The sequence below is a fragment of the Peromyscus maniculatus genome, chromosome 19 (genome assembly GCF_049852395.1).
Source record: "Peromyscus maniculatus bairdii isolate BWxNUB_F1_BW_parent chromosome 19, HU_Pman_BW_mat_3.1, whole genome shotgun sequence".
NCBI lineage: Eukaryota > Metazoa > Chordata > Mammalia > Rodentia > Cricetidae > Peromyscus > Peromyscus maniculatus.
Window position 1 is genome coordinate 5,523,875 of NC_134870.1, and position 27,869 is coordinate 5,551,743.

At 44.3% G+C, this 27,869-nt stretch overlaps 1 long non-coding RNA gene across 1 annotated transcript; it reads left to right on the plus strand.

Moving 5' to 3' along the window:
- The first annotated feature begins 3,417 nt into the window (after positions 1-3,417).
- On the plus strand, positions 3,418-4,391 carry LOC143269472 (uncharacterized). The gene is made up of 2 exons (XR_013045892.1): positions 3,418-3,779; positions 4,157-4,391. It is a non-coding gene; the product is annotated as an uncharacterized LOC143269472 (long non-coding RNA).
- Positions 4,392-27,869: the final 23,478 nt, after the last annotated feature.

Below are 27,869 nucleotides of genomic sequence, written 5' to 3' on the forward strand. Positions count from 1 at the left end.
GTGGCTCAAATTCCAGAACCTTCAACTATTTTCACAGAGACTTAGCAGATTCTCTTTCATAAATGTTTCTTTATTCACTGTGTGCTGTCAGGACACTCCCCAGGAACTTGAAACCATAGTTGGTAGAATATCTACCAGTTGGGACCGATTAACTGAGGGGAGGACCCAATGAGCGGCCCAGAGCACCCCCCCTCCAGGAGTGTTCCCTCTGTTCTTTGAATGTTGTGAGGCCAAGACCCAGGAGACAGCCTTAGAAGAAAGTGTGCTAAACCAGAAGACCCAAGGCGAACCCTGAGTTGGAAGTCACCAGGACTGACATGCAGAGCTGAGGCCAAACTGAGTACTCATGTAGCCATGCCGATCTAAAAGAAACTGCACACTGTTCCAATGTGTGCAGTAAAGAAGCAACTCATTCTGATTCCCACAAAGGCACCATGTATTCACACAGCCCCAGAAGCCATAGAGACTCCAGTTGACGGGTTATGTAGGATGAAGCAACCATCCAGAGCAGCGGTTCCCAATTCTGGCTGCTCATTAGGATCACTTAGGGGGCTGTTGAAAAATACCAATGATAGGGTCCCACTTAGACCAATTACATCCGACTCTCCTGGGATGGGCCCAGCCATCGGTGTTTCTAACAGCCCCTCGGGGTATTCTAATGTACACTCAAAATTGAGAACCACTGATCTAGAGCCTGGAGCCAGGGGAACGGGATTCTTTGTGCTCACGCACCTCAAGAGGCTGTGAACTGACGGTGGTGTTCCCTTGCCGGCAGCTGTAAAATGCTCCAAGGAAACAGTTAGCAAAACTGGCAGAGCAAAGTAAGTCAAATTACAGTGAGCAGTTTCTGTCCTCAAAGACATCACCAAAGTTGTCCCCAAGTAATAAGAAAAACCAACAGTCACACCGCAAACACTGTTCCCACACTCCTCACTCCCAGGACGAACTGATGGTTCACTCAGCCCTGGTTGATTATGTCCTAGAATCATGCAGACATCCACAGTTGCAGACCCTGCCCACTCTTTCGGCCACACTGTTGTCATTCTTGGCACAGATAAGAACAGAGTCTGTCTTAACAGAAGTATTAACTTACACATGCCAGAGAACACAGTACCCTCATCAAAGACAGAATACTATATTTTAGAGAGGGAAAAAAATGGAGCCTACTTAGTTTCTGGAATGTCCTGCTGAAAACATACTCCAGTTCATAAAATAAAATCACTAGATAAAAGTCATGGTGCTTAGGAGTTGGTAAAATGTAAGAACGATTTTCTAGGTCATTTGGTGAGCTCTCCTTTCCTGGATGCCCAGGCTTGTTAGTGGGGCCTCTCTGTGTTCCCCACAAAAGTTACCTTCCTTTCTGCAGAGACCTCACAAACTACACAAGATATATATATATGACTTCTAGGACCCCTCTCTTATTTTCCACTGTCTGAAAATGCTGACAATTGACTCATGGCAAGCCATTCCTGGGTACTCACTTCCAGACAGCCAATCCAGAGATGAAGCATGAGGAAACACTTCTCAGTTGTTCTGATATGGTTTTAGGATACCACACCCCAAAGCATGATTGGGCCGGTTATGGTGGAAAGGGTAATCACTGCCCTCAGAAAGTGTAAGAGCACACTGTTACAGAGTGAGGCCACCTTATGAGTTCAGCAGGCACCATTTGCCCTCTCCACTGTTGGTCATGTGATCACCAGCAACCCTACCAGAGAGTCAGCAGATGGAGCCCTCATTATTGAACTTTCAGCTCTATAAACTGCGAGCCAACTGAACATCTTTTTTAAATAAAATGCCCAGCCGAGGGTCTTGTTACAGCAAGAGGAAACAGACTAATATAACCAGCATGAATCAACCAAAGGAAACTTGGTTGCTGTACAAGGAGCAGACTCAGGCCCAAATTTTGGCCAAGCTACTGTAAGCTGTTGAGTTTAACAATTTACTTCATCTCTCTGAGTCTTACCAGAAAATGGAAAAACTAATACCTAATGCCTGCCTGACCTATTGGATAATCTCAGTGGTCCACCCTACGATATATCAGGTACCGGCATCTTTCTTGACCCAGTAGGAGAGGAAAACAAAATTCTTCCTCTACCTTCTGGACTGGAATTAAAGAGAAGGAAAAAAAAACAGCAACAGCAAAATACATGACCATGTGCGATACACACGCTGTGGGGAGCTCACCAGAGAGTCCCTCTGAGGCCTGCATGCACCTCACTGTGTTAGCTGCCTCCGTTATCCCTGTGTCAAATACCTGAGAAAATCAAGCAGCCTAAGGAGGGAAGATTCATTCCAACCCACCGCTTTTGAGGTCTGCCTGGCTGGCTGGCCCACTGTTTCTCATTCTGTGGTGAGACATGGCTTCTTCTCAGTGAAAGAATGCGGTAGATCGGGGCTTCTTAACATGGTGAAAAAGGAGAGATGGGCCAAGGAAGGGCCTGGCACCTGGGAAAAGATGTAGTGCCACCCAAACACACTTTCGATAATATACTTTTTTCTCTAACTTCAGGAAGATTCTATCAACTCCCAGTAATGCAGTCAAGTTATGAATCTACTAATAGATTAATTCATCGATTAGGCTAGAGCCCTCGTCATGAGACATCTGACTGACCTGCTAGGCAGAGATCAAGCCCAAATACGGGAGCACTTGAAGGAAACTTCATACTCGATCTATAACCTCAGCAAAGAGCTTTAATCCACAGAGAAGACACAGGACAAGCAAGCTGTGGGAAGGGAAACATTTGGTTCAGGAGGAAAGTTGCGATCAGATGTGGATGACTGAGTCATACAGAAAGGTTAACTCTGAGAACTGCCCCAGACCACCTTTAGATTGCATAAACCCCCTCCAACAAACAAACAGACAAAAATGACCGCAATAAAATGAAACCCAGTAGAGTAGTCCCATAGAGCCATGGATGAGCACTAAGGAAAATAATGCCCCAAGATAACCTTTGGGTTGTCAGGAACCACTTAAGGGATAATGAATGTGAACAGTATCTCATACATAGGATACAGAGAGGATGAGACAGCATGTGCCAATGGACATACTGTGAACTAGAGGTGTCCGTCATCTATTTTGATACCTCTCTCAGCAATGGCATAATTAAGAGACCCTGAACTTGGAAACAAAGGAGTTTTGAGTCCCATGTTAGCTGAAGCCAACCCCTGACCTCTACTGTACTCTTTGCTTAGACTTTCACTTCTAATAAACCATGTTCACCAGTGCTTTCTGGCTATAACCCACACAATTTCCCTCTCAAAGAAGAGCACCAGAGGTCACAGAGAAGGGAGAATCCAGACCTTGTAGATGTTTTTCCACTGTACAAGTCAAAGAAAAACCTGGATTCTTAGGCCTGGTGGTAGAGGTTCCTGGAAGAAATGTGGCCTCTTTAAGCAATTACCAAAGACACTTTTTTAATGGCCTTAGTGAAGTCTCCACTCTTATCTTCCAGAGTACAGGGCACACGACGCCAGCCCCCAGGTGTCCTAAATCCATCAAGAGAAGAAGCATGCAGACCTGAGAATTGCCCTTCTCACCCTCATCCCCTGCCTCTCCCTCTGCATTTTTCCATCTTCCCAGACCTCCTGTTTCTTGCATTTCTAAAAACTTCTTTATATTTATTCTAGCAGTAGCCTGCCATGCAACAAAAGAATGAGGAAATCTCATTAAAATTATATCAAAAGGAAAAAGATGGAGTCGAGCTTGAAATCCCTGCAATCTACACACAATAACCCAATCAACTGGGACACACAGGTTAAACGGAGCGCGCCCGATGGTGAGCCCAGATGATTAAACCCCCTTGGGAGAACTGCCACCTTCAGGATACCTGGTGGTAGCCATATTAAAATGCAGCCATGGAAATATCTCAGATTTAGAGTCCGTTCATCCTTCCCACTGACTCACACAGCTATTTATCTTCCTGACTTCTGCATGATCCTGGGAGGTGAGAAAAGCTAGCATTATTATCCCTTTTTGAGAGCTATGGCAGAGGACACATTGTGCCTGCTCTTAGGTCACCTGGTCAGCAGTCAGGGCAACCCCAGAAAAAGAAAGTCTATGCTGTGTCTTCCCGCACCCCATACCTTTGCTTCAACAGGACCCAGACTGGAAAGAAAGCAGAGAGCTGACCAAATCATGTCCTCTTCTCCCTAGACTTCCTGTTTCAATGTGGAAGACGCCTGCAGAAGTGGGAGAGAGTGGTCCGCCAGCCATGTTCCCTGAATCTATAGTCACCTAGGAACTGAGAAAGGAGGGCCATCAGGAGTCGGGGTGATGTAAGGCTTGTTAAATTTGTGTTGCCCTTCGAAGCTAACCCCAAGTTGTTTGGGGGCATGCAGGGCCTATGATCTCAATCAAAGAGCATGAAAATAGAATGTATGGGGCAGAACCAGGCATGGTGGTACACACCTCTATTCTATCACTAGGGAAGGGAGACAGGAAGATCACAAGTTCAAGGCCAGTCAGGGCTATATAGTGAGGCCCTGTCTCAAAATAAATAGATAATATGTGGAAGCAGTGGGGAGTTGGTAAACTCTTCAGCGTGTTTTTAAAAGGCCCCAGATTGTCACTTTGGACTGTCTTTGTTGACCCTCCACTCACAATTCGCCAGGCCTGATTTCCATTCCTACAGAGGCCTGATCTCTGTTTCCAAATGATAGGAAGCTAATATGATAATATAATAGGTATTAATAATTTAGTGCTTACCCTTCCCAGGTAATATATGTGCATTTTAAAATGAGCTTTTTTTGACAACATGCTTTAATCCAAAGCAAACTTTCTGACCCTTGTTCTCAAGCTGTGACCTCCTGCCCGAGTCCCGGACATAAATATCCCCAGCTTCCTAAACATTTCCACTGCACCCTCCCAGAGGCGACAAAACTTAATATATCCAAAACAGTCTTTTTTTCTATGCCACAGTGAGTGACACTGTCATTCTGAAAGCTGTAGGGCTGGGAGCATCACTAGTGTGCTTACCATCCCACCCCTAGCCACTCAGTCATCTGTCCCAAATGACTGTGTTCTGTGTCATCTCAAAATGGAAAAAGGTTTTCTGATCAGTTTTGGATGTCACTGGGCAGACAGAGTAAATCTTTTATGATAGAATCTAATAGATTTTCTGATATGTCACATTGGATTACAAATATTCAAAAGGAAAATATACTACCAAGTTTCTCCCAAACTCATTGGCAAGGGAACTTATACTTTTAGGCTGTCCTGGTTGGATATATATACATATATTTGTTTATGTTTATGTGTTTAGCCATGGTCATTTGGGAAGAGAGAACTTCAATTAAAAAACTACCTCCATCAGACTAGTCTATAGGCAAGGGGATTTCTTGATTAATTACTGATGTGGGAGGGCCCAGCCCACTGTGGCTAACGCCACCCCTGATCATGTGGTTCTGGGTTGTATGAGGAACTAGGTTGAGCAAAAGTCAGTGTTCTTCTATGGCCTGTGCTTCAGTTCCCCGCTCCAGACTCTGCCCTGTTTCAGTCATTGCCTTGATTTCCCTCAGTGATGGACTCTGATCAGAACATGTAAGCCAAGAACCCCTTTCTTGCCCCACGTCGCTTTTGGCTGTGCTGTGTGATCACAGCCATAGGAAGCACACTGAGACACAGGCTCTAGTGTTGAGGAATCTACTCTGAGAAAAGCTGTGACACTGTCTCTAGATTCCATCCTGTTGTCATGAGATGTCTCATGCTGTCTCTGTGAGGTAGATGGTGAACTTCACACTGTGTGTGTCACGGGACACACTAAGTACAGTGCACATACAGGACACTGGTGTGCTCGGTGCTAATGTCACGGCAGTCAGAAAAGTGGAAGGAAATGTTTCCTTCCAAACACTGGTTGAGAACTGCTACTCCAAGCATCACATGACTGGGAGCCACGTGACGAATGCGTTTATCTAGAGGAGCAGGAACAGCTGGGAAAGGGTGCCCCACAGATGCCTAACAGGAGTGGTAGGCAGGGATGGGGGCAGGGATGAGGCTTGGCATGGGGTGGGGAGTCAAGGCTCTATTTGTCTCTGTTGCTTGAATTCGTTCTAGCAAATATATGTAACTTTTATAATTTATTTTCTTGGGGGAAAAATCAATACAGGAAAAAATGCCTGGAATAATAAGATCTAGTTTTTAAAAACCAATCTGGAAGACTCAAAATATACAAACGACCAAGACATTCTTTTAAAGATAGACTGTGAGGAATTTGGTATATAGTTCAGTGATAGAGCAGCATCTAACATGTTCAATGTCCTAGATTCAATCTCCAGCATGAGCATGCATGTGTGCATGCACATGCATAAGAACACACATACACACACACACACACACACACACACACACACACACACACAAAGGACACTGCCTGAGGAAAATGGTGTGGGTGTGTACAGTGAGTCCCCTGTTTAGGGCAATTTAGAATAATTCAACTTAAAGATCTTTGATTTTATAATGGTGTTCAAGCAACCTCCATTCAGTAGAAACCATGCTTTAAATTTTGAATTGAAATGTTTTCCAAGACCATGGATGTGCGATATAATTCTAGTTTACGATGCTGGCCAGCACCACCAAGCCACGCCCTCAGTCTGTCATAAGATCATGAGGGAAACCAGCCAACACTCTACAGTCTGCCAGGCTTCTAAGCTATGATGCGCAGAGGCTATAGTGACGAAATGGATCCTCAGCTTTGGACCCATATGTTCAACATAATGCATTTATCTAGACATAATCCCATCCTAAACATAGAAGTATCTGTAAACAGAGGAGGTAAGCCAAACACAAACTCCACAAACAGAAGCAAGGAGACATTGGTACCATACCTTAACCATCTTCAATAACCTGTCATTATATGAGGCAAGAAGACAGGACTTTGCAGGAAGAAGGTGGCGTTTCAAAGCTGTGGAGAGTGGTACACTCAATAAAATGTATTTTAAAGACAGTGCATTAGCTACATGTATGGTCTGAATGAGGATGTCCCCCATCAGCTCATATATTTGAACACTTGGTCCTCAGTTATTGCCCCTGATTGGGAAGGTTATGGATTAGGATATGGAGCCTTGCTACAGGAAGTACATCACTGGAGGCGGGACTTGAGAGCCTGACCTCCATCTATTCTCTCTATGGCTTCCCACGTTAAGATGAAATGTGATCACTCAGCTTCCTGACTTCTACCACGCCTTCCCCATCATGATGGTCGATGTCTCCTCTGGAACTGTACACCAAAATAAACTGCTTCATCCTCTAAGTTGTTTTTTGTTTTTCTTTTTGTTTAGGTCAGGTATTCTATTCCAGAAAAAAAAATAGTTACTTCCAAATAAGCTTGGATCCCAGCTTCCTCTCTTCCCCCAGCACTGGGCCTCTTGCATGCTACACACATCCTGCACCAAAGGCCACATTCCTGACCTTCTACTTTATCTCTTACATCAAAATAAATTCCAGATCAAGGTTTTCAAAGTTACCTATGAGGCATGAAAATATCATTAAACAATTTTTAAAACCCAGAGAAAAATATTTTAATATGCGTGGCAAAGGGTTAGCATCTTAACATGTGCAGCTCCCCTGCAAATTACTGAGGCGACCACTATCTGTTGACCAGAAAACATTATAACCCAAATTCCTTAAATTTAGCCTTAACTAATTAAAACTAAGTCAGAGGCCACAGTTGTTAATAGCAGGAGTGAACACTGCAAAGACAAAGCTCTGAGAAAGACTTCAACATGTTCTTTATAAAGAAAAGGGAGAACTGTACTTTGCTGAAACGAAGACTATTAGCCTATCCAGGTCTCAGGGAAAGGTCTCACTTAGTATCCTTAAACTTAATTAGCATCTTGTCATTATGAAACTGTCTTTGGAGAGACTCTTGGGAGGTCAAAAGCAATATCTTCTTGTTGCACGATCTTTAACCTTCAGATTAGTAAGTATGATTGTTTATTTGGTATGGGAAACGTTACTTGTTCATGTGTCCTATGGAAATGAATTTAAATGGATCCACCATCTACTGCTCTCAGCCTCCTGCTGCCGCCGCCGTGATGCACTCTCAGTCCTCCTGAGCCGTAAATCTGAATAAGCTCTGTCCTCCCTAAGTGGCCTCAGTCATGATGTTTTATCGCAGCAGCAGAAGATCAGCTAGTGCAGGAGTTGGTACCAGAAGTAGGGTGTTGCTTTGAAGAACCCGACCATGTTGTTTTTGGAGGGATGTAGAAGGCTTTGGAACTTTGAACTAGAAAATCAACTGAATGCTGTTAGTAGAGATTACATGACCATTTTAGTAGAATCCTGGAAGACAGTAGTTCTGAGAGCAAAGGAGGCCACGGAGGCCCAGCTCAAGAAGTTTCAGAGGGAAGCAAGGACTTGAACAGCAACTTGGCTAGATATTGTAACTGTAATTCCTGCTTGGTAGCTGTTCTATTATATGTAATTTTAGTATGTTAAAGTTAAAACTTTCCTTTTTGATTAGACAGAAAGGGGGAAGTGCTGTGGGATGTCTTTCTGTATGCTGTGAATATGTGTTGCTCTGAATGGTTGATAAATAAAGTTGCATTGGCCTATGGCAAGGCAGCTTAGAGTCAAACAGGAAATCTAAGCAGATATACGGAGAGAAGAAAGGAGAGGAGCGGGGTGTCAGCACCGCCAGGAGAAGCAAGATGTGAAAGTACCGGTAAAAGCTAGCCAGCAAGAGGCCTGAGCCATTAGGCCATACAGTTTGTAAATAATAAAAGCCTCTGTATGTTTACTTGGGTCCCAACAGGTGCAGGACTTCAGGTGAGAGAGATTTGTCTGGACCACCTGAGGGGCCGGGCAGGACCCAAGAACCTTCTGACTACAACACACCTTTACATAGTTAAAGTAATATTCTACAACAGGAGTCATTTGGGAAGAGGAAACTTTGATTGAGAAAATCCCCCTACCAGATTGGCCTATGGGTAAGTCTGTGGTACATTTTCTTAATTTATGATTGGTGTGAGAAGGCTCAACTCACTACAGGAGCTGCCATCCCTGGGCTGGTGGTCCTGGATACTGTAAGAAAACAGTGTGTGCAAGCCACGAGGAACAAGCCAATAAGCAGCACTCCTCTATGGCCTCTGCATCAGCTTCTGCCTCCAGGTTCCTGCCCTGTTTGAGTTCCTGTCCTGACCTCCTTTGATGGTGGAACTGTGATGTATGTGGAAGCAAGGGTGAGCAAAATAAACCCTTTCCTCCCAACACTACTTTTTGTCATGAAGTTTTATCACAGCAACAGAAACTAAGACACATAGGATAGGCTCAAGCATTTGAGCACTTAGAACCCAGTTAGTGGCACTGTTTGGGGAGGTGTAGGAGGTGTGACCTAGCTGAAAGAAGTACGTCACTGTGGAGAGGGCTTTGAGAGTATGTGACCTCTCCTTCCAGTTCAGGCTCTGCTCTATGCTTGCTATAAAAGATGTATTCTCTCTGTTTTCTGCTCTGGCCACCATGCTTGCCACTTGTTACCCCACCTCTGCCTGCCATGGCGGATTCTGACCTTCTGGAACCATGAGTCAAAAGAAACCCTCTCTTCCATGAGTTTCCATTGGTTGTGGTGTTTTTGCCACAACAACAGAAAAGTAACTAATACTCCCACCCGCTCCTCTTCACCCCTTCCTCTTTCCAGTTAGTTCCCCTCCTGCCTTCATGTCTTCTGTGTCGCCGTTGAGTTTAGTGTTGCTTGTAGAAGAATTGGCAGCATGGGCAACTTCAGTGGTAACACCATTGCAGAAGATGACTCCCCCTTCCCCAGCAACCATTACCCAGATGTAGTTCCTGGGTGGGGTGGGGGGCCTCGTGAGCCCCTCAATTGTCCCTGATGGGATGCTGAAGGAGCCAGTCTTCTTTAGGTAATCACAGCTGTCAATGTGTTCACGACTGTAAGAGCCGCCATGTCATACCCAGAAGTCAGCACTTCTGGGCACTCTTCTCCATCCCCCAGGTCTTACATTTTCTTCAGCCTCCTCTTCCAGTGTCTCCTGGGCCTCACAGTTGGTGATAAACACCTCTTTAGGGCTGAGCCTTCAACAATCCCTTATTCTCAGCACTTTGACCAGTTATGAGTTCTGCATTAACTCTCACCCACTGCAAACAGACGTTTCTTTAACCGAGGCTGAGGGCCGCCCTGACTGAGGACAGCACTAACCCACAGACACAAACTCAGAAGACGTTTGGCTACAGCAGATGTTGTTAATGATGATTCAACCAGGAAGAAAAGGAGAAAGGGAGAAAGGGAGAAGATGGCAAGCTCAACTTGTCCCGGACTTGGAAAACCATCTCCTTCTCTCCATCAATAAATTACAGTGCAAAAAAAGCAATTACAATTACAGCAAAAATAGAGACTTCCACCTGTTTTCTTAACATGCTTCAATACAAAAGCTGACAAAAAGAAAACGCATTGTATCTGGTAAGATTGCTTTTGGCTAAAAGCTACAGAAATCTTAACATTGTCTAAGCAATAAATACATTTAATTACTTCAAATCACAAGAAGCCTGATAGGAAATTCTAGGAATTGATTCTACCTCTCACTGATGTCAACTTGCTAAGTCAATATCTCTATGATTCTCTTGCAAAATTCACCTCCTTGGGGGGAAAGAAAGCAACTAAGATTCTCTAGCTAGAAAATTACCACAAACCCCCAAAGCTGAATTATACACATGCACTCACACACACTTCCTGAAGTGCATTTATCCACAGCACAGACCTTGTCACTGGATCTGGTCACTTCTCTAGGCGGCTGTCTTCTCCATCGATGACAGTGAGGAGGCAGCTCCCCACAATGCACGGTGTATGAGGAGACTCTTCCTGCTGTCTTTTGAGCATTGTATCATAAGCGCATGGTAAGCCCATAGACGGAGCATCGGGGGGCCACACTCTGCTCGGTGTCTGTAGACACCTTAGACTACTGTGACTGCCTGGTAGAAAGCATTCACACTGAACAGTGAGGGAGTCCTGCAAGGCCAAAGCCAGAGTGATGTCATCATGAACACCCTGAGACGAGACACGCATACGTCTCTTCCAGCTCCCCCACAGCACGTCCAAGAATGTAGCTGGAAAATGAAAGCAGACTTCACTCTTCACGGTGGCCCTGGCCCTCAGGAAACTGGTGCCCTCTTCTTTACTCATCTCTTCATTTCCCTTCTGCTTGGGGAGCCTGGTACTGCTCTCTTAGAGGAAACCCAGCCCTCACTCCATCTCTGTGCTTGTTACTCAGGGTCACCGCCTCCCTTCATGAGGTCTTTGCCCGCTATAAATTCAGCCCAGATTTAGGCTTTAGAAACAGAAAACCAAAGACCAGAGTCTGTGGCAGATGAGCGGACTGCCCAGATGAGGAAATTGGAAAGGAAAGTGGACAGAGAAGCAGAATTGCCCTCTCCCCACACTTGTTCTAGTAAATCTCTACACAAGAAGCTCACACTCCTCTAGGCACACACACCTCCAACTGAATCTCTGCCCCAGTTTTCAGAATAGCAATTCTCTTGAGCACAGTACGCCAACTTCTCCAAGCTGGGGGTCATTTGGCAAACTTAATGCTTTGCATTTCAACACTGCCTAAAAGGGGTCCGTCCCTAGGTGTCTCCTTGCTGCATTTACTGCCCAGGCCACTAGAGGGAGTCTGGCCACAGGAGAAACTTCATCACTGCCATGGCTGATCTTAATTGTCAAGCTGTTTGGGTTTAAAAAAAAAATACCCAGAAGATTGCAGAGCACACCTCTGAATATTCCTGTTGAGGGCATTTCCAGAGATGACTACATGAGCACTCTGATTTATTGACTGGATTGCTGGATTGATCCTTTGACAGATTCATGACACAACTACATTGTCCGGAAGTGGTGAAGTCGGAGGAGGCGGGGCCTAACAGGAGGATTAGGTTACTCGGGCACATTCTGTCAAATTATCTGGTCCTTTATAGCTTCTGTGCCCCCTCTCTGATTACTGCCCACGGGGACGCAAACTGCTCTACTCCACTACATCCTCCCTGCCACGATGGGCTGATACCTCGGGAACCGTGAGCTAAAAGAAATCCTTCCTCCCTGTCTTAGGGTTTCTATTGCTGTGAAGAGATACCATGACCATAGCACTTCTTATAAAGGGAAAATTGGGGCTGACTTACAGGTTCAGAGGTCTAGTCCATTGTCATCATGGCAGGAAGCATGGCAGCATGCAGGCAGGCATGGTGCTGGAGAAGGAGCTGAGAGTCCTACATCTGCATTCATAAGCAGAGAGTGAGACACTGGACCTGGCTTGGGTTTCTGAACCCTCAAAGCCCACCCCCAGTGACACACTTCCTCCAACAGGGGCACACCTATTCTACAAGGCCACACCTCCTAATAGTGCACTCCCTGTGATCTTTGGGGGCCATTTTCTTTTAAACCACCACACTTTCTAAGGCTGCTGCTTCTGCCAGCACTTCCTCCCCTTCCTAAGAGGAGTCACTGATACCACAGGCCTCAGTAGACTCCATCAGTGTCGGACAGACCCATGACTAACACTCCTCAGTTCAGGAAGCCCTCCTCGGTGGAAGACAGATATGCACCTCAATGGTTCTCTTCATTCTCAGTCCTCGGGAGTGAAGAGAGGCACAGGTATGATCTGGTTTCTCCTTTCCAAAGAGGCCCTGGATCTTAACTAGTTGTGTTATGGTCGGCTACAATTCTCTACAGTCTTAACTTAAAAAGACCATAGAAAGAAGTTGCGTTCCCCCAAGCTCTTGTAACTGCCCTCTGAGAACTACCTCTCTGGCCATGGGCGGCATCCTGCAGAGTCCCCTCAACTCCAGGCAAACTCTCCCAAGCGCTCACCAGGTGCCTCAGCCACTAGGGCAGATGTGCCTGTGCAAGTGAGAAGGCAGTGTCCACCCCGGCACTCTGAGCCTGAGGAGTATCTTCAGGAGGGACCTGCTGTCCCTCCAAGACCTGCCAGGAGCTAAGTGCAGCCATGAAGTCCATTTCCCCAACCCCCCTGCCACAGTCTTACCTAGATCCCAAACCTCAGTTACCCCTGGGCCTTAGGATTGAGGGACAAAAGCTATTACTTCTACTGTGTGTGTCTAACATCGCCTCCTTAAGTCGGTGACCTTGGAAGACTGATTTGATAGGGTGGGACAACAGAGGGACATGGGAAAGTGAGGGCAGGAAAAAGAGAAACTCATCCGCTCATTTTTTGTTTTCTCTTGTTAAAAACTTCTTCTTTGCCCCTTGGGTTGATATTTTCAGACGCTCTGCCAACTGCGCCCACTGTGACCTGATTTGACACCGTCTGGCTCTCGTCTCAGTGGACTGCTTGATAAGCCCTCCCCACAGGCTATTTCCCTTCCTCCAGATGCTGGCTCCGCTCCTCACTCGTGCCCGTCCCGGAAGTTTGTTTTATACTCATCGTCCAGAAGCTGGGACCCTCCTGCCGTCACCTCGTCTCTCCCCATTATCCCATTTAGCCATTCTTCTGCCTACAGCTCTTCAGACCACTTCACATTTCATTAGGTGCTTCATCGGCAAGGAAGGAAGAAGTGGGCTGCCTCAAAACGACTGCTTTCGGTCGCTGAGTTCTTTGTTTTGTGCCAGAAAGCATTTCTGCAACTTAGCTGGTGATTCAAGCACAGATAAGAGAAAGCCCTCTTGTCAACTCCAATTCCACTTCATTTACTGGCGTACACAGTTGAATGAGCTGTTTAAGTGGGGCTGCTATGAAATGAAATGAACTTGAATTTGCATTACATATTCTTTCAATTATTTACGGTTTGGGGTAAGCCCATCGTGGTGACTTTTCCCCTCTACCCTCCTGAACCATTACAAGGCAGCAGGAAAAACGGTATGTCAGCACTTTTTATGCCAGGTCTGACGGTGACTGCTGCTTCCTGTGCTGAACTGACCTTCATTAAGAGCTGCCTGCCCTGGCTTCTTCCTGTAGCCTTCTGGACCTTGGAAGATCTGGCATGCAGGGTCAGCACTCTGTGGAGCTGTAGGACCTGTAATGTGATCTGAGAGGCCTCACCAGTCCTACCTGTTCCACCCTACTGAAGTCACTGTTCTGAAGTCACAGTTTGGGCTGGTTCTGGAAAAGGTCTCATATAACACCAAGTGCTTCTTTGGGGATTTGCAGTACAGCCCCTCCAAGGTCAGTGTTAGGGTAGGTGTTTTATGGCCTGCTTGACATGGGGAGATCGCCCCTAATTTTCTCTCATTATCATCTTAGCTAACTGCCACCCAGCAAGACTCCACCACTCTGGCCATGCAATGGAGAGGTTTTATAAATGACCCCAGGACCTTGCTTTACTAGAGAATGGACCTCCTATTATTAAACAGCTTATTAAGTTTATACACATACTCCAGAGAGTGTGTAAACAGTCCCTTACCCCAGAAAGCAAGACAAATGTCGGTTTGGATACACCAAGAGGGCTAGGACAAAGAAACCTGGCTAGTCACTGTGTCATCCCAGGGCTGGCACTAAAGCCATATGATTCAGTCATTCTTCTCTTGATTCAGTCCGTTCTCAAACCACTCATTTCCACTGAAGTTTACTCAGGCGCGTTGGTGATTTTCTTAAGTTGTTTTGCTTCTTAAATAAAGGAGGGCTATATGGGGAAATTGGGATGGTGTGTCACTAAAAACGAAACATCAAATTATGAAGAACTGATACGGCAGCTAAAAGGAGGCTGTAGAATAAGAGCCCAGAGAAAATGAACATCGGCGAGATGAAAGGGCAGCATTCGGAGGTCCTTTAATTGCATGGTAATTGGGAGTCAAAGCAGAATCTATTTAGACTCCACAAGGTCTATTAGGAGTGCAGAGGACCAATCGCAAGTCAACTGAAATTAGGAAAAGAAATCAGACTTTAATTGTAAACAGAAGACTAACCATTAGTTGTCCCTTTCCCTGGAGTAAGTCGTGGACGCTTGCCTGACATTTTACATTTTACTTTAAGTTAAAAAAAATTACACAAGCAGCCTACTCATTAGCAGTCTCTTCTACATTTGAGGGCTTCCAAAAGCGAATGTCCTGAGCTAGAAAATCTTCTCATAGCGGACACCTCAAAATGATCCTACAGATGCAGACAGAGCATTTGCATGCACACAGGGCCTCACTGGTTCCAAGTTGCAGCCCAGTTGCCCAGATGGAGCGCTGCACAGGCAGCTAACCCAGCAGAAGTGTGTCTCGCTCAGTGTGGCCTGTACTTTGAAACAGCAGAAGGCAGGATCTCTAAAGAGTCTCACCACACAGGAGTGAAAATATCTAAAGGGACAGATGTGCTGCTTGACGTGATCTAATCATTTCACAATACATACATGTACAGAAATAGCACATCGTCTCCCTAAACTCACACAAATTTCACATGTCAATTGAAAAATGAAAGTCTGGTTTCAATTCATGTAAGTCCAGGGCTGAGGGATGTTCAGTGGGTGAAGCATTTGAGGAGCGGACATTGGGTAAGCAGAGCCCACATAAAAAGTTGGGCAGACTTGGTGGCCCTCTTTTAATCCCAGCACCTAGGGTGGAAACCAGAGTCTTAGAACAAAATGGCTAGCTAGCTGAGAGGGCAAACATCAAAATGTTAAGCACCAGGTTCAGCTAGAGACCCGCCTCAGCAGCATAAAGTTGAGGATGATAAAAGATGGCCAGTTCAAACCTACACCCAAATATATGTGTGTACATACATACATATATATGTATATATATATATATATACAAACATACACACTCACACATATATGCACACTCACAGCACACTTACATACACACCAGTAAAATGGAAAGGTTCATAGACAGCCTGACTCCTGAGAAGCAAAGAGTTATTTTCCAAGCTGTCATAGTCAGGAGACAGAGGTAAATTAAATAAGAATAAGCCACAGGTACATATGTGCTGGAACAGGATCAAATGATCATGAAGTGGCCACATTTTTCAACAACTATACTTGTCACAAAGAAACCAAACAAGATTTCTAACACCTAATGTAGATTTAGTATCTTCAACATTAGGATGCTAATAACCAAGAGCATCAGTTACCTGTTGATGATATAAAATTCTATATTATTACAGATATTATTAAAACAGAAAATTATACTGAAGAATACCAACTGCTAATGAGAAAAATGCCTTGCCTTCCTATCTTATTTAGTTTCACTTCAATCCTGTCTAACTCCTTCACCAGATACCAATGTTAATCTGCTCTGGGAGAGTTCTGGAAGCATCTCTGTGGAAATAAAACACAGAAGGAGAAACAGCTCTACTTTTATTTTCATTTATTAAATATTAAATGATTTATTAGATTGTGTTTTCAAATTCTGGTTTACTCTGTTTGCGTTTGTTTGTTTGTTTGTTTGAGCACCAAGTTCATATCCCAAGGCTCCATGTTACACCTGTTACACACATGTTAAAAACCCTTCACTAAGATTTTGCAGCTGATGGCTACAAAGCAGTGTGGCAGGCACTGGGAAGACTCTAAAATGTGTGAAGTAGCCTAGCAGAGAGACTCAAGGCAGGTGAACTCTGTTGGCTAGTGTGGCCGACAGTCTGCCCAGTTATTGACTGTGTATTTGTTGACTGTAACTGTTCTCACATGGTGAACTCGCACAGGAATACTAGTATGCCCACTGACAGAATGAGCTACATGCTGCAGAGTCATGGGGCTGTGGTGAGAAGCTCAGCTGCCCAGGTCCATGACACTCACTTGGGCATCAGCATAAGAAATTTGGGCTTCACTTCTAGGAAAACAAAGCCGTAACTAGCATAGACACACACTAGAGGGACGGGTGAGCGATTTCAAGAGAGTACAAATGGGAAGCAGTGGACGAAGCAGTGACGCCCTGGGACTGGGGGAAATGGCATCTCCGCTGAGCTAGAGATTACACAACAGAATGGGGGAAACGCGAACACGAGAGAAGCTGAGCATGAGTAGCCCAGAATGTGAGCAGCCCAGCAGATTTTGAGAACAAGATCTAGAACGTTTGTAGGTGATGAAGAATGAGTGGAAAGCAGGCAGGGACTAAAGTCAGGGCAGAAGACAGAGGAAACTGGCCTCGTTTGCACCAGCAGAAGAATTATAAATCCAATAGATGAAATCTGGAGTGTTTCTACGTAGTCGGGATGGAGCCAGTAGAGAAAAAAGGGAGACAGCAAAAAATTACTCCACTGGCAGGCAGAATGTGTCTTCTAGGAAGTCGGAAGAGCAGCACAAACACCTAGGTTTCCCAGTGTCCCCGAAATGTGCATCGTAGAGTTAAACACTGTCCTGATGGACTGGAGACGCCACGGGAAAGCTGGAGGTTCCAGCAGGCTCCAGCCTGGTGGCGAGTCTTCGCTGTCTACTTGACTGAATTCAGAGTCACCTAGAAGACAGAACTTCTGGGCGTGTGTGTGAGAGACTGTCCCCAGACAGTTTTAACTGAGGAGGGAGGAGTCTCCTAATGCTGGTGGCACCTTCCCACCGGCCGTGACCCCACAGTGAATGAAGAAGGGCCGAAGCAGGAAGCCAGCAGGTCACTAGCATTCATCCATCTGCTTTCTGAAGGTGGACGGTGTGACCAGCCACCTCATGCTCCTCCCACCATGCCTTCCCCACCATGATGGACTGTGTCCTCTCAAACTGTGAGCCAAAGGAAGTCCTTCCTCCCTTAAGTTGCTTTTGTCAGTTTTGGGGTTGAGGGTTTGTCTTTGCTTTTTGTCAAGACAATGAGAAAAGTAGCCCAGATGGCCGGGAACGTATCAAATGAAACACTTGTCCTGAGTAGAGGAGAGAGGCTTTCCCTGTGTATCTTGGTCTATTTTATGCTGCTCTAAAAGGAATTCATAAAAATGAGAACTATTTTCTTGCAGCTCAGGAAGCTACAAGCCCAAAAAACCAAGGTACCAGGCCCCGACATAAGCTTTTTTACTGCATCCTCTCAAGATAGAGGGCAGAAGGGCAAGAGCAAGACAACAGCGCCTGTCACCCGGCGGAAGGGCAGTGTGATGTCCCCACGCCACAGGGCCTTTCTATTGTACCACCAGGCTCCAGGCAGAGGCCTGCTGTCCAAAACATCCCCCAATTAATCCCACCCTCCGACCCGGCTTCATTGGCATTAATTTCCCAGTAGCTGAGTGTTGAGGAAACATTTGCTTACAGCACAGAGGGTAAACAGAGACCATCCAAGAAGATGTCTCTGTGTACACTGATTGTCTTTACTGCTGAAAAGCTAAACATGTTCCCGCTAACCAAATGAGTTCTTAAATGGATGCTGAGCCTCTCTTTCAAAGACTGCATTCATGCGGGCCTCTGAAAAGAGGAGGAATGTGTGCTCAACTCTGAGTTTGAAGGGTCCAACTAAACGCACGGGTGTGAGCTGTCTCCGTGAACCTACCTCCAGCCAAATTGGGATAATTCTTGATGGTGTTTTCATTAATTGAGCATTAGTTAGAATGAGCAAGTAAAATGTAGCAAATTATGCAAATAATCCCAAGTATATTCCTCTAAGAAGGACTCAAATATTTCTGAGACAAACGTGTCTAAGAGCTCTGTTGGACCTCTGCTGCACAATTTGTCCCTAGAAAATTCTTCAAATTATATCCCCCTTCCCAAAGGGCATCTCCTGCATGGACCACTGAACAAGGTGGCGTTGTCAAAAACTCAGCTAAGGAGCCGCCTATAGGCTCTCTAAATTATCCCAGGGCTCCTTGCTTTTTCCGATCAGGAGGTGAATCCCAATTTCTGTAAATGAACCAGATTTGAAAATAGGTGTTTAGGACCAGGAGTGGCCCCGATGCTACGGCTCACAAAGCAGCCAGGCGAGTGGCATGCGCAGCCCAGCGTTCAATGATAATAGGTTCACCGAGTGAAATAAAGGCTAAGCTGGGCATAGGGGAGAGAGTTTTACCCTGCTTGACCTCTTAGGAAAGTCATCTGGTGTTACCTCGGGGAGCAAGGCTGAGACCGGGAAACGCAGGTGTGCCCTCTTATTTGGGTTGCTCGTCCCTCGCTGCAGAGCTAAACGAGAAACAATTCCCTGCTCGCTTTTCAAATTATTTTTTTAACCTTACATATGTAACACGGCAAGTGTCCCCTCAACTTGGAGTTGGGGGAGGGGGAACCACAACCAGAATGTATTATGTGAAAAAAATTATTTTCAATTAAAAAAAGAAAAAGAAAAAGAGACAAGTGTGTGTCCATTTCTTCTACTCACTGTCAATTTACAAACATTTGAGGGACACTGACCACCCCAAATTCTTCCCAGCTCATGTCCCAGCAGGCAATCTCTGTCCTTCACCAGGGACAGAAATCCTGACAGCTCTTCTTGGCGAGAGGCTGGGTGGGTCGGGTTTGGGTAGATTAAACCACAACAGGGAAGCCACAGTTCCATATAGCAGATACTGCTTGCTTTACCAAGCCCAAACTGCTGCTTTGAAAAAGAATGAAGTCTATCTGTTCAAAGAAAATGACATGGGCTGTTAATTCTGCTTATGCCTTTTTACATAAAGATCACTGGGTTTTCAGGCCACTGATTGCACACGTACATATATGCATCACATTCTAAAAGCCTGCATGAGCTGCTTTGTGAATGTTAATGTCTATTTGTTAATGAGAATTCTTGGGGTGAGTGTGTATATACACACCATGTACGTGAGTTAGCGGCAAGGCCACACTTGGGTCCCATCAGTTTCTAAAATAATGTTTCTCTATAACTGCAATAAAATACACTCATTATAGAAAGTATAGAAAATAAAGGAAAGCACAGACCAAAAAAATTGTCACTCATAAGCATAGATGAATGATTACCATTTTAGATCTTGTATTTCCAACTTGGCTTTAATGTATAAATGCATTTGGATTCGTCTTCTCCAAAACAGCATTGTGCTGGACATGTTATTCTATACATGTATTTTTATTTAATTTGTCCTAAACATTTTTCTGTATTATTAAATATTCTTTCAAGTGTAATTTTCTAAAGATATGCCATACAGTAGATATACTGAGTTATTTAATCATCCTCTTATGTTGGATAATTAAGTTCTTTTCAATATATGTTGTCATCCACCAAATTATGCTGAACAACCAAGCTTACATCTTTGCTTTAAAATGGAACTTGTTTGTTAGAATGAAATCTTCTATTTTTATTATTCATGTATGAGTGCTTTGCCTGTGTGTATGTATGTGTGTTGTGTGTGTGTGTGACTGGTTCCCATCAACTCTAGAAGAGGGTATTGCATTCCCTGGATCTGGAGTTACAGAAGCTTGTGAGCTGCTATGTTGGTGCCGGGAACGGAGCCTGGACCCTCTGCAAGAGCAGTCAGTGCTCTTAGGTGCTTAGCTATGTATCCAGCCTCTGAAAGTGTAGCCTGTAAATTAGCTTGCTGAGTCACTGAGAGCAGGCAGTTGTTAAGACTTCTACCTAGAGTAAACTCGCTTTTCTGAACGATTTCCCGGGTTCCCGTTCCCACCAGCCATGAATCAAGGTGTCATCCCCTCCTCACTATCTACTGTCATCTTGATTTTCTGTCTTTGGGGAGCAGAACTTCTGACTCTGTTCTCTAGAACCATAAATGAACAGCTTGATTTGAGTTAAACACATTCCCATCAGTCTCCGGGACACCTGTCAGGCACAGCCAGCCATCAAGATATTAAACCTGTTGCTCATCACCCAGATCACCATTTCAGACAGCTTGTCTAGTCCTTTTAATCCTCACATAATATTTGTGATCAGACAGAGGCATGTGCTGTAGCATGATCATGCTACAATGTGCTTAGGTAAAAATAATGGCAGTTTCGACGGCTCTGGCATAGAGATCCTAAAAGCAGTTCTACAAAATGCAATGGAGTACCGAAAGGAAAATCTCCATTGAGGGGCCAGTTCTCCACTACAGCTGGTAACTAACAGGAAGATCCAAAGAACAAACAGCTCAGGTCCCTGCACACACCTCTGAGGAGTGGAAACTGGTGAGGAGCCAACAGGAGGGAACAGAGCAATAGTAAATAGACTGCACCTATTTCAAGAGATGAGTGGAATCCAGTGTGGCGCTGATACAGCCCACCCACACAGTTACATACATGAGGAAGAACCTTATGGAAATGAAGTGGGCGGCAAACTATGGGGGGTGGGGGTGGGGGGAGCTATGTAAAGCAGGGGACATATTTATGCAAACTACCCCAACCATCTTACTAAAGAATTCTCCCAAAACAGGAGCTGAGCCTGGAAAGGGAATAGAAAATGGAGGTATTGGAAATAATTTTTATAAATGTGATGTTTTATTGATTCTTTGAGAAGTTCATGCAATGAATTTTGACCACATTCAAACCGTATTCACTCCCACCCCTTCCCTAACTGCTCTTAAATCCACACCCCCTCCCTACTGCCTGCAACTTCAATGTCCTCTTTTCTTTTTTATAATGCTTCAAGTCAGGCTGCACTGCCCTGTACTTCTGGTCTGGGCCTTCAACTGGAGCTCTGTCGACCTAACGCTAGTACAGAAAAGTTAAAATGCATGCACAGTCTTTCTTGTCTAGCTCAGTTAGAAAGGCTCTAATTAGGATGAGAGGTAACAAAGATGTCTGTCAGTAAAGCCTAGGGTGACTGTGTCAGGCTGCCATCCAGCCTCCTCTTCCAGAGAGGACGAAATGAGTCCCGGAATTTTCAGGGAGAGCTGATGCTTGCACTCATCTTTAATTTATTGATTTGTTTCTTCATTGAAAAAAAGAAGTAACAGATCAATGGATGGCTTCAGTTAAGAAGCTAAGGTCTAAGAAGGACATGGAGGGCTTGCTGCAATGTGCTGAGAACACTGAGGTTTATAGAAAATAACATCAAGAGCTTCCGGGAGGAGACTGATGTCTGGGTAGGGCCACGAGTATTAGAAAGCACAAACTCGAAGGCCAGCAAACTAAGATTTATGTTATAACGCCCTTCCCTTTTTCTTCTGGCTTCTTGTTTGTACAAAAATTTAAAAAACTACAGCAATAAACTGGTAATTTTTGGATAAACTAATCTAAAAACAGTGAGTGGAATGAATAATTTAGAACTCTGGGATCCAGCAAAATATGACTTTGTAATTTGTGGCTTTATGCTTAATTATAATGATCATTTAAAGAAATCTCTGTATGAAAATTAAAAATAGGGAACCCTAAAATGATAAACCTAAAAAGGAAAGTAAAAGAGAAGAGGCAATGATGTAAAATTAAAATAATCCTTAATTCTGAAGATGAAAACGGTCCCTGAACATATTTAAATTACTTTTTGTTCGTGCAGGCTTATATTGTTCTTTTGTAAAAAGGAACCGAAGTCCCGGGAGATGCCCAGTGGATTCGGCACTTACCACCCAGCCTGATGACCTGAGTGCCGTTCCAGGGACCCAGGTGACAGAAGGAGAGAACCAAGTCCTGTGTGTTGCCCCCGGACCTCAGCGTGAACAGTGTGGTGTTGAAACATGCTTGTACACACACTAAACTTTCCTTTTTCAAAAAGAAATTATAAAATTTGGAGTTGTGCAAAGTATAATATACTAATAAATTTTAATAACTTGGATTTTTCTTTTTAATAGATATGGAAAGTTATTTTAAATAAAACTTTTTAAATAAATACAACAAATACACACATAGTATACCATTCCAGATGTTCTGAGTCATGGAGAAAAGATGGACACTTCTCATCCTTCAGTGGAGTCAATGAAATTGCTGTATGGTCCTTTACATCACAAGTTGTCCACAATTGCTGTCATAGAGTATGCTACACATCTTTGTCATATAACAGCTGGAAAAACATTTTTCAAAGGTTTACCCTATGTATACAAGTATTTTGCTTGCATGCATGACTGTGCATCATGTGTGTGGCCTGTGCTCAAGGAAACTAGAAAAGGATGCTGGATCCCCTGAAATTGGAGTTACAGACATTTGTGGGCCACCATGTGGGTGCTGGGAATCTAAACCAGGACCGCTGGAAGGGCAGGAGGTTCTCTTAAGCCCTGAGCCATCTCTCTAGCCCCACATCAAAAGAATTTTCGATGTTATTACATGAACATTTTCAGATAATCTCAGAGTGTTGTAATTTCAACTAATTTTGTTGGATGCTTAAGTGACATTTACGTTTTACTACAGTATAGAAAACATGATGATGAGCACCTTAGTTCATATGGCTTGTGGCACTGGAAAAATGCCCAGCAGTTTCACCATTCCAGTGTGCGTGCCCTCTTGCTATGGAATACCTAGTGCCCTCCAATTCTGAACCCGGGCTCAGCTACAGAATTTGCTTGGCAAATGAGATCCAAGCACCTACAAATACAGACATGGTCCCTTGTTATCCTGGAAACTGTCTCCATACGAACAAGCACTGGCTACCCTGTTGAATAAAACACATGCACCACTGTTCCATCCCTCCTGAAGGCCTATAACACATGAGTGAAGCCATCTTAGGTCATCCAGTCACCAGCCAACCCACCACCTCAACACACAGATCTGAGCAAGTCTTAGGTTGGAGTAAGGTGGGGATGGCTCCAGCGAGAACTTCCTACTTACCCACAGAACTATGAGTCAAAGACAAGGTTATTATCTGAGGACATGTTGCTCACTAGCTATTTAATGTTTTAAAAAGTCAACTCACTTTGGCTTTTTCTAAATTACTAATGCTGGTATCTCCAAATGAATCTACTGGGTCCGAGGGCAAGAAACCCCGGCCTTTCTTGACTCTGAAAGAAAATGTCACAAGTTTTCTCTTACCAGGTGGAAGTGTAGATGTAACCGTCTTGTTAAACAAGAAACACAGAGCCAAATGCAGCATTAAAAACCAAGAGGTCAGAGCAAGAGCTAAGAGCTGAGACTAAAAATCTTACCCTTCACTACTGCTGTCCTACCTCTCCGCAAGAGACCTACTTCCTGTGTGTTTGTCCTTTTAATTGACTTTTTGTTCTGCCTTCTCATTGGTTGTAAACCCAACCACATGACCTCCTCGTCACTGCCTGTCTGTACAGACCTCCAGGTCTTCTATAGTTGGTACTGAGATTAAAGGCATGTGTCTCCATGCTGGCTGTATCCTTGAACACACAGAGATCGGTCTGCCGTGAGATCGGGATTAAGGGTGTGTGCCACCACTGCCAGACTTCTGCTATGGCTCTAATAGCTCTGACCCCTGGGTAACTTTATTTATTAACATACAAATAAAATCACATTTCAGTACAAATAAAATATCACCATATGGAAGCTAGGTTTTGGATAGACAGACAGACACATGGACATAAAAGTAGAAGTGGGCTCATGTGAGGGAAGGAAGTAACACGAGGAGACGATGAAAGCGGGCGAAGAGGGAGGAGAGACAACCGCTGCACTTTTCCTTCATGCAGAATGTAAACTATGTAGATTATACACACTGTAAGGAAGCGGGGCATTATCTGGGGCAAGTGTGAGGGGACGGAGGATACAGCAGAGGTGATGGTGTTTGAAATTGGACACCACCACCCCCAGTACACGCACACACTTATGTTATGAAGTTCAATCACAGCTCATAGAGCTATTTTGAACGCTGTGGAGTCTCTAGTGGTTGGGAACTGGATGGTCGAACCATGTCACTAGAAGCGAACCTTTGATGATTATTCCCACCATCGGTTCTAACCTGTGTGCTCTGCCTCCTGCCTGACATGGTGTGAGCCCCCCTCCATCCCTCTCCTGCTTCCACACTCTCCTCGGTGCCTTGTACCCTCTGACACATTGATCTGAGACTGTCTGATATTTGCCAGAGCAATACGAACAGTACAGAAATTGTACCAGTAAGGGAAGTCATTTCACATGACTGACCCCACCAACATTCTCTCATGAGTTGGGGAAAGATTTGTGAGAAGCTGTTGGCTGTTAGTGGTTACGAGGAGAGGAAGAACCGTTTTCTTCACCGGTCTACCACTGGCAAGTTGGCCATGCTGCAGTCAACATCCCTGACTCCTGCCCATGCCAGCAACCCTGATTAAATCCATGAGTCTCACACACACACACACACACACACACACACACACACACACGCACACGCACACACACACACGCACACACACACACGGTGGGGTGGGGAGGAGACTTGTAGTAAAGTAGAAGGGGTTCAGCAGGAGTGGAAAGGAGATGAGAGAGGACATTGTGGAGAGTGATGATCAAAATGTGTTCTGTGCCTGTGCAAACAAATGCCAAAGAGTATATTTTAAAATTATATTTATGTATACTATATTTATGTATATAATATAATAATGAAAATATAATAAGGAAGTGAGGTCATTGCAATGACAAGACCTGGCCATGTTGTTGGTAGATCTTTTTAAATGGTTTTTAAGAAGTAGCTGGAAGAGTTTAAAGATGTAGGTTAGAGAGGCCCTAAAATGCGGTAAGCAGAGCTTAAAATGGACTGCTCTGGTGGGAATTAAGAAAAACAAAATGCAGATACAAATGAGGGGGGTACCTGTGAGTGTCCTAATGAGAACAAGGATTCTGCTGGTAGCTAAGTTGTGGGCCATTCCTGTCACATCCTGGCAAATAACCTGAGTGTCTTTCACCCATGTCCTGAAAATCTTTGGAAGGCTAAATTTTAAAAAAATTAGACCAATTAATTTGGTAGAGGAAAAATGAAGGCAAGACAGCAGTCTGGGTGTAGCAGGTGTTTCTGGCTGCTATTGGCCAAGTTTACGATGATATCAAAGGCCTGCAGCCCAAAAGAAAAATATGAATAACAGGTCATTTTAGAGTGTGGTTGAACTTAATGCTTCAGGTCTGAACACAGACAAGGCTACTGTATTGGTTACCTTTCTATTGCTGGAATGAAACACCATGACCAAAGCAACTTAGAGAAGAAGGCGTGTATTTAGGTTTATAGTTTCAAAGGGTTAAGAGTCTATCAGGGCAGGGAAGTATGGCAGGAAGCATGAGCCAGAGCAGATGTAGCAGGAATCTGAGGGCTCACATATTAAACCACAAGCACAAATCAGTGAACACTCAAAGCCAGCCTCCAGTGACACACCTCTTTCAACAAGACTATACCTCCTAACCTCCCCAAATAGCGCTATCTACCAAAGACCAAATATTCAAATGTCCATGGCTATGGGGAACATCTCATTCAAACCATGGCAGCTGTAAATATTCAAGAGAATAGTGTCATTTAAAGAAAAAACCTGAGTTTCCCCCTTGCTGGGATAATAGGAAAGGTATCTTCAGGATGAGATCACATCCATTGAGGCCGTAGGATACAAAATTGCAAACCCATTGATAACTTTAACTTAGAAGATCTGAATAGAAAGAACCATGGGTGTTCTACCAGAATATAACCTAGAAAAATGTTTATCTTGCCTTAGTGGCCCAAACACTCAGAGACTGCTACAGCCATCATCTGAGATGTCTTGACTCTACCTCAAGCTGGTACCAAATCATAGCATCATCTACATGATGTTTGATTTTCAGACATATAGAATGTAAGGGTTATGAAGTTATGAGTGATTACATCAAGGTACTAGAGAAAAGCTTATGAGGCCAGGTAATGTGTAACAGGGTCAGATTTCCCATAGAGAGCCCCTAAAGGGCTTCGTGGGCAAACCCAACTTGTGATTGAGACACAGGCACCAAGAGAAGCTGCCCCAAGGGGGGAAACCCACATGTATTGTAAATGGCAGGATTGAATGTCTGCTGCAATAGGTTTGGTCCCATCTTTCCTTGCTATCTTTGTGGTTCTTCCTTTAGAAATAGTTATGTTCAGCCTACATTGGATATTAAAAGCAACTTTACTTTGATTTTATAGGATACCATAATATTGAAATTAAAAGAACTTTGAAGTTTAGTATCAATGTTGTAGCTGTTAAGACTATAGGGACTTCGGAAGTGGGACTCAATACATTTTACAAGGTCAGGTGACCACAAGTCTTTGGGGGCCAAGGATGGAAAATTACAGTTTGAAACTGAAGGGGTGCTGTCTAATGTTTTGAATGCTCAGTTACCAGCCTGTGCTAATTTGAAGACTACCAAGCCTTAGGAAGGGAAAGGCGTGGCTAGTGAAAGTATGTCACCAGGACTGGGTCTTTGAAGGTTGTGCCCACTCCTGGTCATGGTGGTCACACTCTGCTTCCAAGCAGCTGCCATATGAACAAGCCTTTGCTAGACACTCCCACCACCATGAACTCCACCACACCTTCCTTTCCACGATGAAGTGTATAGTCTGACATCATGAAGCAAAATCAACCTTTCTGTCGGGTAGTTCTGTCCCACTGACAAAAAAAAAAGATCACATAGCATAATGGGGGGGTTGTATATGCAATATATAAAATTTATATTAAATTTTGTATTAAAATGTTTTACATGTGTTAAAATAAAATAATGAAACCCATTATTTTGTGTGGTCACTAAGAAAGGTTAATTTAAAAAAACAGAACAGTATTCTTTATTTATGACATGCAACAATATAAATTATGGCAAATCACGTACTTTCTCAGCACTCAGTAGCCCTAAAAGTGGATCAGCCATTATGTAACTATTATCTGACCTATCCTCTAAGTCTTAACATCTTCTTCCAGGAGTCTGAATGTAGCATTTGAGAAGTCAATGAGGCGAAGGAGACCTGATTGCCAGGATATGCTTAAGACCCAGAATTCCAGTCCTGGGAAAGAGAAAACTCCTGGGTGTCCCCATTTTGCTGGTAATGTGGATGTTTTCCTGTCCTCTGGGTATCCTTTCTCTGAGGTCCAGAGAACTCTGCTTTAGAGAAGTGAAGCCATCCTGTCTTTCCCTCATTCGTTCACAGTATCTTCAAGTACTCAGAATTTATTAGTCATGAGCAAGGTACTGAGAGACACCATCATTCTCTCTTCAGGTACTTGTAGAGCAGAGGATCTAGGCTATGGTCTGTGATCTCCAGCTGCGCTTACCCTGAAACAGGGTCTGTGGCCCCCAC